An 11,548-nucleotide genomic window follows, 5' to 3' on the forward strand; every position below is an offset into this window, starting at 1 on the left:
CCTTGCAAAAGCTTTCCAAGGAAGGGTTGAAATCTACATGCCAAGGTTTCATCATTAGATAGAAAAAATTCTACCAGGTGAAAAAATGTTTATAAAGAACAATCTGTCTATCCTAAGCCTTCTCAAATTTAGCCAAAAAAAACCTTGGCTAAAGGAAAAATGTGAACCGTATTTAAGAATATAGGCTCCCAATGATTAGAAATCATTTGATGTAGCTAAGGAAGAGAGGGCCTAAAACCCCTAAATCTACAAATTATAGCATAGGTAGATAGATTAGAAGCCTACATATTGATCTCTTCCACATACTCCTTATTTAGAGTAACAACCCAAAAACATGGAAAGGATTAACCACAGGACTGCTAGAGCCATTTGTGTCTTTCTCAGCATAAGATGTGCAAGCAAAGAAACCATAGACAATAACAACTCTACCCTTAGGAACCTCAATATCACCTATATTCAAAACCAGAACCCTAATATCCTCCACATAATTACCAGGCAAGGAGGGAGCAGTAACCTTTGTAGCTAAAACCATGGGCTTAGAATCTTCCACTTTGACAACTAATGACACCCTAGACAAGATTTTATTTGGTGAGGAAGACATAGTTCCATGCTTAGCCACTATAGATAAGCAACATACCCTAGGACCAATAGGAACACCTAACATCGAATCCCTAGAAAGTGTAGAAGCCTCTCTAGCTGATGATGGCTTCCCATCGGTCCTAGGAAAATAAGGGGGCCTATAAATCTTAGCCATAGTAGGAGAAGGACTAGAATTTGAGCTACTAACACCACTCAAATAAGCTAGGTCACTGATTATAGGGACACTCAAGTGACCTACAAGACCATAAGGGGTGGATGTAAGATAAATATGCCTCCCACCATCAGAAGAAGGGGGAAAATTACCTCCAAGTGTAGTGGAATCACTAGCGCCAACAACACAGTGGGTAACATTTGAAGAAGACAGGAAGGAAGAAACCTTATATAAGTGGGAAGAAGCTACTACATAAAATGGAAATGTTTTTCATTAAGGGAAAATAGGTTTTGAGGGAGCCCTGAAACCCAATATAATGAAGGTTTTGAACAAAGGAACTCAAACCCCAAAAGGAAAGATATGCAATAAGCTCTAGAAAGAAAGAATAGATTATAGAAAGAATGAGACAAAGATAAAGAAGAGGGAACCAAACAACACACATCCTCCACAAACACTAGCTGATAGTAAAGAAAAGTAAATATAATAAATCATCAGACCACCCAAAAGAAGAAAATTAAACAAGCTTAAGATTTACCCTTAGATCCTAGCTTAAGGGATCTAAGGGTCATGTCGAAAGAAGGAAAGGTTTTTTTTGAATTTTTTCCTTTGACCGTAATCCATTCTTCTTCAACCTTACCCACCTCAAAATGTCGAGCCAATGAATCTAAATAACTATGAGAGTCAACAGAAATAGGCTTGCTTAGGAAAAAAAAGTCAACACTATAGTAGGCTCAACAAGGGGAGAAAAATCAACATCACCAAAGGGAAACAAATTTCTCATTGTAGAAGGGACAATGAACACCTTAGGAGCAGGAGGATAAGAAGAGACAATGATAACAAATCCAACATCATTTATTTGGATATTTCTAGCTCTACAACATCTTGATCAACATCATGTAGCATATAGCCAACAACAATAGACCTAGACTTGTCCACTATCACAACCTTAAGTTCTAAGCCAACAAGATCAACAAATCACACATCCATCTACTCTAAAGTAGTAATATAAAAAAAAATTGGCTTTTTCAAGATATTATCAATAGTAGGATTCTCATCCCCATACCTAACAACCTACATCTAACCTAAGCTAGTGGATCCTTGTATCCCTTCTAAAGGATTCACATTTTCGTGAGATGAATTTGTAATCACCGTATAATTCTCCACTAAGGATCTCTTCCACCAAGAAGAGGGCCTCTTATATTTGACTTTGTCAATGTCACAGATAGCTGCCAGATGACCTATTTTGAAACATTTTCTACATCTATAAGGAAGACCTTCATAATCTAAAGTCTGAATCCAAGATCCCTTTGGAACCATCAATGTCTACAAGAATCTGAGTGTAGGTAGAACGAAACAAATCTGATGAAGTAGAAACTACCATTAAAAAGTCTCCTAATGCTTCACCCACTTCCTCAAGAACAAAGTCCAACCAAAGATGTAGGGGAAGGTTAGGAAGGCGTACCCATATAGGCATCTTTAAAAAGATTTAGAATATGGATTAAAATCCTAATGTTAGGGCTTAATCATCAATAGAAACTAGTTTTACTAGGTATAAAAGTGGTCACAAAGAATGACCCTTCTATCCTCAAGATTATCAAATCTAGCAATAAAGAAACTATTAGACAATGAAAAGATCTGCATTAAGTCCATAATATATGGTTTCTAGTTCTTTGAGATCCAAGCATAGAGCTCTAGGAGCACAAGCCTAAAGCCCCTAAACTAATAGATAACAACATCCTCATACAAAGAATGAGTCCGTTGCTTAAAATATGATACTGTATCTTCATCGAGATTCAAAAAAATCAAATGACATACATGAAAGGGTTTAGCTTCAATCCTTTAAGCATCAACCTCCAAACTCCTGCCAATGATTTTGGCATAAGAAGATCTATTTTTACTAGTAGACCTTCCTACCTTGGAATTTCCAAGGGAGGGACATCCAAAAATGAGACCCTTCACACTGACACTACTCATGGAAACTGTAGTGCTTACCCCTAGTTTACATTCAGTTATTACTGCTGAACTCTTTTAGGCTAGTTTATGCTTATGCTTGATGATTAGTAGCAATATTTTCTAGATTATTGGATACTATTTTCATACTCAATTGGTTTTATGATGAGACTACTTTGGTACAAATTACTTCATGTATGCATGATTATACCTTGATGATGATTGTTTATAGTGATTTCAGTTATTAAATGATGTTAGTAAGATGGATTATTTATACATGTTTTCTATGGATACTTAGCCCATACTACATGTGTATGGTGTGCGTGTATGTTTTCTTTATGTATGAAATTTTTGATGTGGTTAAGGAAGGGAGTCGTAGTCACTTGCTAGTTAGGATCTACACAATGCACCACTTCTTGCCATTGCCTATTTAGTTTAGAATATATGTATTTGTACATGCATGGATTTTATGCAGATTGTAGGTATCAGGTATCGACTTCCCTAAATTGCTAGGATGAGCGTACCCTATCACAATATCTCAATGGTAATAGAGGGGAGATAAATTCTTGAGTCCAATTCCTAACCTTATAACCAACTGTCCTAGAAAATTAGGATAAGTATCTGAGATGATTAACTTTCTAAATTTTTCATATGATGTAAATTCATGATTATAACCCTTGAGTTTGATCTTGTATGTGGTATTTTATGATCGCTTTTCATATTTTGTCTTTCAGGGCTTTTGTGATTTTTTTGTTAATTAAGACAAATTAAAAGATTAATTAATGGTTTAATTTAATGTAAAATTAATAAGATAATTTCAATATTTAATTATATTTAATTAATTGGAAAATTAAATAAATAAAAAGAATTAAATTTAGAGAGGAAATTATAGTTCTAATTTGAGAGCGTAATAATATTTATTTAATTTAATAATAATAATATATTTAGGAGATCATTTTTAAATAAATGCTAAATATTATTATTACTTAAGTTAATAAATATTATGTTAAAAAAATGCTTTGAAAATTAATAAGAGAGAGTAATAAATTATTTAATAAAGTTTATTTTAAATTAAATTGCATAACGCTTATGCATAAAATTAAAATATAATAAACTAATTAAAAAAGAGAAAGAAAATAAATTTAATAAAGATATTTTATATTGCAAAAAGTGTGCATAAAAATGAAAAAGATAAGTAAATAAAGAGTTAAAAGATTGTGATCAATGAGTTCCCTTGCATGATCGCACAATCAGTGCCCTAATTTTAGGAGAGAATTCCATATTAGAGATGGAGAGTTCTTTTCGTAGGGACCGAGAATTTTGGAGAAGGGAGTTTTTAGAGAGAAGGTTTTGAGAGAAGAGAATTCTCTCACAATCTTCGGGTGATTGCGCATTTGCAGCAGAACCAGATAGAGCCTCATGTTTTATTCACCCAGTGAACTATGTTCTTCGAATTTCCTGTCTTCATTGTGCTTGTTTAGTCGTTTGTTTCAAATTTTGTCTATGATAAATCTTTCAATCTCTCATTGTGAATTACTGTTACTCATGAGAATTCTTCTGTATATGAGGATATAAAAACTAGAAAACCTTCGTTCCATGAATTGAATTATTGTTATTTAAACTGGAAAGGGTTTTGAAAGAAATAGAAATTTTAGATTGCGAATTCAAGTAGTTGGTCGTATTTTCTCTATCAAAATATTGATAGAACCTTTGTAAAAAAATATATATATTAAAAAAAATGAATGATGATTGGGAGGGAGATTGTTACATAGGAAAATGATTTTATATATTAAAATTTTAATAAAAAAAATGAAACAAAAAAGGAGAGAGGCGAGTTTTACCCCACCTCTCCCCTTATCCCTCCCTGGTGGCATTTAAATGTTGCGTTGACCATAGTAAGGATTGTGACAATACCAACAATACGTATTGGGCTTACGATCGACAGCTTGCAAAAAGGGCCGCATGGCTTCTTCTGGCCGACGGGCCTAAAACGTCTTTTTGAATTTTTTTAAAATTATTTTATTAAATGTAATTTTTATTAAATTTAATTATTAATTATTAACAATTGTATTAATATTATATTTATTAATTATTATTTAATAAATGATTAATGAATATTAAATAGTTTGTTTTTCTTTTAATAATTATTTATTAATTTAATTAAATTTAAATTTAATTAAGTTTAATTAATAATGAATATTATCTAATTAATTTTTAAATTTATTTTATTATTATTAACGATTTTGATTTTTAATAAAATTGTAATTATTTTATTTGAAAATCAATACTTATTATTTTAATAATTTAATAAATAATTACCTTTATATTATTTTAGAATATTTAAGTTAAAATCGAATAAGGGTAATTGTGCTTTTGTTCAAATACAAGAATTGGGTTAAATAGTAAGGGTTAAAATGCAAATCTTATGTACCCAAAAACTTAATTTAAAATGAAAACTTGACCTTATTGTTAAGTCAAAACTATGTGTTTTCAAAATCAAACCAAACTATGAAACTACACTATTATCTGTATGTTGTCTTATGTTTTGGGTTTGGGTTGACTAGAGTGTTGACCAGTCTTAGGATGTCTACCAAAGCTTGGGAGTTTTGTGTTTGTGATATTATGACGATGCTTTGATTCTGATCTTTTAAACTCAACCATGGTAATGTGTCTGGTATGCTCTATGATGAGTTTGGTTATATTGTTCGTTATTTCTTTTTGTGTTCTTGTGTGATAATGAGATGAGTGTTATAACATACTTGACTTGACCTTTGAGTCATCGATCAGTTATTTTTGGGATGCTTTCCAATTGCTTGTAAAGAACTGAGGTGTTATTGTGAATTATATTTTGATGCTTTCCAGTCACTTCTACAGAACTGAGGTGAAATCTATGATTCTTTGATTTGTACTTTTATGAGCTTAGGGTAGGTTATCTATATGTAATGTCGAGAAGTGGCTTGCAATGGAGGCCAGGGCCCAAAGTGGCTGACAGGGTAACCCATTGTAGGTTGTTTAATAAGTGAAAACACTACACTAAATGAGAGTAAAAAGAGTTTTTTTCTTTCCTCGCCCATGCCTTGAATGCTAGTACATACCAAGATGGGAGTAGAGAGGACACTTGGTTGTGACCATGCATTGTTAGTATGCCTTGTCAATACAAGAGGATACTAGTGCCACATAGAGTCACTAGGGGGTTGGGGTCAAGTTAGACTGCCAGGGTAACTTTAGCGTTGATTTGTGCGATGACACTTGCCCACTTGCATAGTATATTCCCTACATGTCTTTGTTTGCCTCTGGGTCTAGATGTTGATTTATCTTGGAATCTTTAAGTTAGATTAATTTTAGGGATTTCCTTGACATAGATATTACTTTTGATTTTGGGATTGATATCCTATTTGGGACTTGAGACTATCTCCTCAGCACAGTGGGAGTGGACCTTTTTGGGTTACTATGAGGTCAGGTGGTAGTGCTTTTTACTCTTACCTTTGAGATCCATCCGTAGATGCCGTGGCTAGAGTTTCTTGTTCTACATTTCCTCATTCTATCTTGTGTATTATGATGGATGGTTGTATCTATACGATGAATGATTTTACTTATTGTATTGCATTTTGTTTCATGGATCTGAAAGGGATGATGTAATTTATATTTATAAATGTATATTCTTTCAGCCTTTCATACCTTGTGACATGTACAATGGATGATTGTGCATTTTGAATTTTATTGTCAAGTGGCATTCAGAACAAATGTATATTATTTAAATGGACTTGGACTTGTAATTATTCTTTCATATGGATGTGTTATTTATTGGACTTAGTATTATTTAAAATTAAATGTGATTCAATGTCTTGGGATCCTTTAGGAATGTAATCTGTTATGTTTGCTTATGTATGATTGTATGTTATTGCTTCTGCTACTTTATGTTTGTTGTACATGTTATTCTTTAAAAAAAAAATGTTTGGCAAACTTAGTAAAACTTTAGGTTAGTTCTTTTGGATCCTTTGGTAGGGTGTTACAGAAATAATGTCAGATATAGCCATAGAGGCCACCATAGACACTAGAGTATTGATGATCTTGTGCACAAAAGAGGAGTTCTTCTCAAAATACCCAAATATATAGACAATAGGGATCTTCACCACAACAAATCCTAGCAAAGGAAAACCCATATTGTCTAGCATAGGGGTCCCTTCATTCGTAGACACTAGAAAACTTCAAAGAGAAACTATCATAAAATACCAACTCAACTATTGCACCAGTAAAGCACACATTAAGACTTGAAGCCTTCACACCTCCATCACTCACTAGTTGTGAAGGCTCCACAACAAAAACCCTAGTGCGCATGACAATTCCAATCAATAATTAAACCATAGTGCACAATATTTATTACATCATGTAGTTTCTAACACAAAATGAAAATGTTATTGCCATCATGGTTAAGAAGTTTATTTATAGCTTCAATAGTGGAAACATTGGATCAAGATTTTGATTTTCTTGCACAAGACAATTTTCCAGTTTGTCAAATTCATGAGTGAGTTTGTCAACTTGGGAAGGAGGAACTCTTGAAGCTTCACCTTCATCATTAGAAGATTGAGAAGAGTTATTCTCCATGATAGGATTAAAATCACGAGGAGAATATTTGTATCATCATGAGTCATAGGAAATAAAGATGAATTATGATTAAAAGAGTCTATGAGTCTATGACTTCTTCTGATGAGAATTATATAGGTTGGGCTTAATGTAATAGAGCTCATAAAAAGGAATATCATGCAAATATACTCTAATGACATATAACCACAACCAAGAAGATATACATGCCAATAATGAAACAAGAGCATATAAATTAGATCTATACACAAAATAAGTACCAAAATCTAACACCAAAAATTCAAACAAAGGAGGGTAAGTGTAAATAAGCAATCTAACTCCACAAAGAAAGGGGAAGAAGTTGGATTCACCAAGATAGTGAATACCCAATGTAAAGAAATATGTGTCATGCATTGGGTTCACCAAAATGGTTAGGGGGAAATGCAAGTGATGAATTTGTTAACATAAACTAGATGAGATAGGTTCATTAGTTAACATCTTCACCCTAAGCCATTCAATACAAGATAAAGAGGGGAATCCAAACATAAATCTCAATATAACTCAAGTTAGATTAGGAAAACCTAAGTAAGATAAAGGGATGCGAATACTAAACACAAATTATGCCAAGGAAGTATGCAAGAAAGTACACTCTTTTATGCAATGTTCATTAACCTTAAATTTTTTATGTGATCAAATTGAATTGATTAATTTAGTGTAAGTTTGATTAAGTTGCTTAATATTGAATGACACAAATACAACAAATACACATAAAACCCTAATAAATAAAGAAATGAAATATGAGATAGAATAGGGGTGGAGTGAAAGTGATTAACCTCGAGCGTAGTCCAAGACACCTTTATGCTAAAAAAAGGGTTCATTAGAAACTGATTGTAGTTTTGGAATTAGGATAGAAAATCCAAGGAGCCCTCACAAGTGCGAATCTCTAGGTATAGGTCAAACTAGTCAACCTATACCATGATAGGTTCTACCAAGTCAATGTGTTCTTGGAGTGTCGAAACTTATTTGATCTCAGATCTCTAAGAAGCTTCCAACTAAAGGCTTTCGAATCCAAATTTACAATTTCAACAACCAATTCTTGCACACAAGAAACAATGATTTTTGTTGGGGGCGATTAGCCTTGAAATAAATAAGCCCTAGTTAGGAAGAGTTGTATTATGCTAGATGTTGAGTCTTCAATAAGAATATATGAAATCTCCACAAATGCAATTGATCTAAATCAAATCACAAAGCCATAGATGTAGATGTGCACAAAAGGAGAAGATGAAGAAGTCTACAACATAGGTATCATCCCGCACTGGCCAACAAAATGCTATGTCTTGAGAAGTAGAAATTCTCACAATGGATGCTTGAATCTTGGGAAGAGCTCGAGATTTTCCTTGAAAACTTGATGAATTCCTTGAATATCCTTCTTTATTTTCCTTAGGTGTGAGATTACTTGTATTTGTGTATGTGGATTTCTTGTATTATGAAAATAAAGTGCCCAAGCTTCCTTATATATAAATTTTGAGAATAAAAAATAGAGAAAGCTAACTGGGTCACAACATTTAACAAATTAAGCCCTAAATACAAAACTAGAACTGACACTGAAATAGGTTAGGGTACAGATTGACTTGTTGATCTATATAATATAGGTCAATTGGGTTGACCTATACCGTGATTATCCCAAGGAGAGATAATCCTAGGGTCTCAAAAATTGAACATAAGGAATCAACAAAAAGGAGAAAGAGCTATTTGAGCACAAATGCATCGATGGACCATAAAATCATGAAAGGGGAGGATCTAAAAGGTCTTAAATGATGGGTGCCTCTATTTTAAGACAAAATAATTCTCTATTGAATTAGTTGATTGAAAGTTTATATTTATAATTAGAGGAGTCAATAGTTGAAACTTCACATTTCTCAAAACATTATCTAGAAATTTTCAAATCACATTATTTTTTAAGTACATTACTTAGTGAGTCCATTGAGGTTTGAGCCTTAGGGCCACATCACTAAATATGATGCCACATCTAGATGTTTTTTGTAGAGGTGTTTAAAAAGGCCTCCAAAAGAGCAAGTTCGATACTTGTAAACTAGTTCATCTTTAATTAGTTTACTGATATGATATCATATGATTTGTTAGCTTTTAGATTTTTTTTAAAAACAATAATCAATAATGACATCTTTAAAATTATACTATCAGAAAAATTCATGTTTAAGGACTAAATTTTTCTCTAAATGCCACATAAGTAAACAACATGAATGCAAAAAGTTGAATAAGAAGGTCAAAGTCAATCTAGACCATAATCTAGTTAACCAAATAATTCCATTACATAAATAAGAGAAAGTAGACTTGGATTTGACCTACATATCAAATTTAGAAATGTACAACCATGGAATTCATTAAACAAGGTGTTGACCAAATTGTGGCACATGTAATGTCATCACATAAGGTACATTGAATATGCTTAATTACATCATGGAATACAACCTACATGGAAATATTTAAATACATCATGATAATACAACATTACCTAAATCATTATATTATGAGTGGATAAAGGATCTCAACCTACACATCAAACACCAAGTATAATGTAAATAAAGAATACACCGAACAAGTACAATACCGTGAAGGTCAAATATAGTACATCAACAATATGCCACCATACCTTCATCCATCTACATACCCTTGTCTTTTTATCCATTAGACTTCTATTCATCTTCTATGTAATACCCCTATAACTCTAACAATTATTTTGGATAACTAGCAGATATTGCAAGGAACTTAGATGTGTGGATTAGTTTGGGGTGTTTTGACAAGATTCAATATGTTGTAGCTATGATTCAGTTCTGAAAATGTGTTTTTTATTCCAATAAAATGAAGTACTCTTGAGTGTGTTTAAATAACATGTTAATACATCCCAATTGATTATTGTTTAAAAAGATGGAGGAAAGTGGTCAAATTTATGCAGGAAAATGTCTGGGTGTTGGAGGAGGGGAATAAGGGTTTCATGAAGACAACTCTAAGGAAGAGCATGCGACCACTTGGAGAACCGTTGAGGTACCAACTGGGCAAGGGAAAATGCAAGGCTGCTAGAGAGTTCACGCGAGTAGGGATGTGGGTCGACGTGTCTCTAACAAGGGAGGCAAAAATGAGTGGCTCTAGAAGGTAGCGACGCTTCGTGGAGGATGACCGATTCATTCCGAATTTCACCAAGGAGGAAGCTGCAACCTGGTTCAAGGTTTGCGACGACAGGTTTTGGATGTCTGGTGGCTCTACCAATTTTTGCTTTCATTTAATGTAATGGGTCAGGTGTAGTATGAAGGCATTAATTCCTTTTGTTACTATGATGCATTAACTTTTTAGTTAATGGGGGTTATATGAGAACTATTATAGTGTTCTAATTAGTATAAATAAATGTTATAGTATGATGCACTATTGTAAGAATCATCATTTTAATTAATATAAATAAATGTTCCCTATAAAAAAGAGAGTACTTTATAAAATATAATATAAATTATTAAACTATTTAATTTAATTTAAAAAATAGACAAAAATAGCTAAATTATCAAATCAGCAGTGAAATTATTTATATTGTAAGGGCTGTGTGGCTGTTGGAATAGGAATTGTGCATTAGAATCTATTATTTTATATTTGTTATTCCAGACTCATTTGGTTCAGGATAACAAATTTTCCATAATCCATGATCTTATATGTTATGCCTCTGAATGAGATTGTGGGAATTTTTTTTATCATCAATGTTTCAGATCATATTCAATGATCTATCATCAGGATGAGACTCATGTGGTTCAACAAAACTAATTCTAGATTTGTTATTCTAAATCTCTTTTGTTCGACAAAACTAATTCAGAATTTGTTATTCACCTTGCCCAAATTTAGATAGCAGCACATCCAGTTGAACAGTCCATCCCATTTTATCCTCGAGAAAGTTATGAGATGGGAATTTCAGAAATGCTTTACCACAGGATACCCATTGACAGTGACATGGTTCTTGATCTCTCACATGATATGTTTTCAATATTTTTGAATTTCCCCATGTTTTCGAATGTACCCAACTCCAATAAGCCTGGTTTTCTTCTCAGGAAAATCAAAGAGAAGGCATTGCCTCACATCTTTATTGACGTGGCCGCAAAAATGGTGGGTCTCTGTTTGCCTTGTCATGTCATGGGCATAAAATTGGAAGCTACAGATACATCAAAACAGTAACATCATGAAAGCTCTATTAGCTCATTGAAGGCTCAA

The sequence above is a fragment of the Cupressus sempervirens genome, chromosome 3 (assembly GCF_028749045.1).
Source record: "Cupressus sempervirens isolate cs-2001-9-10 chromosome 3, ASM2874904v1, whole genome shotgun sequence".
NCBI lineage: Eukaryota > Viridiplantae > Streptophyta > Pinopsida > Cupressales > Cupressaceae > Cupressus > Cupressus sempervirens.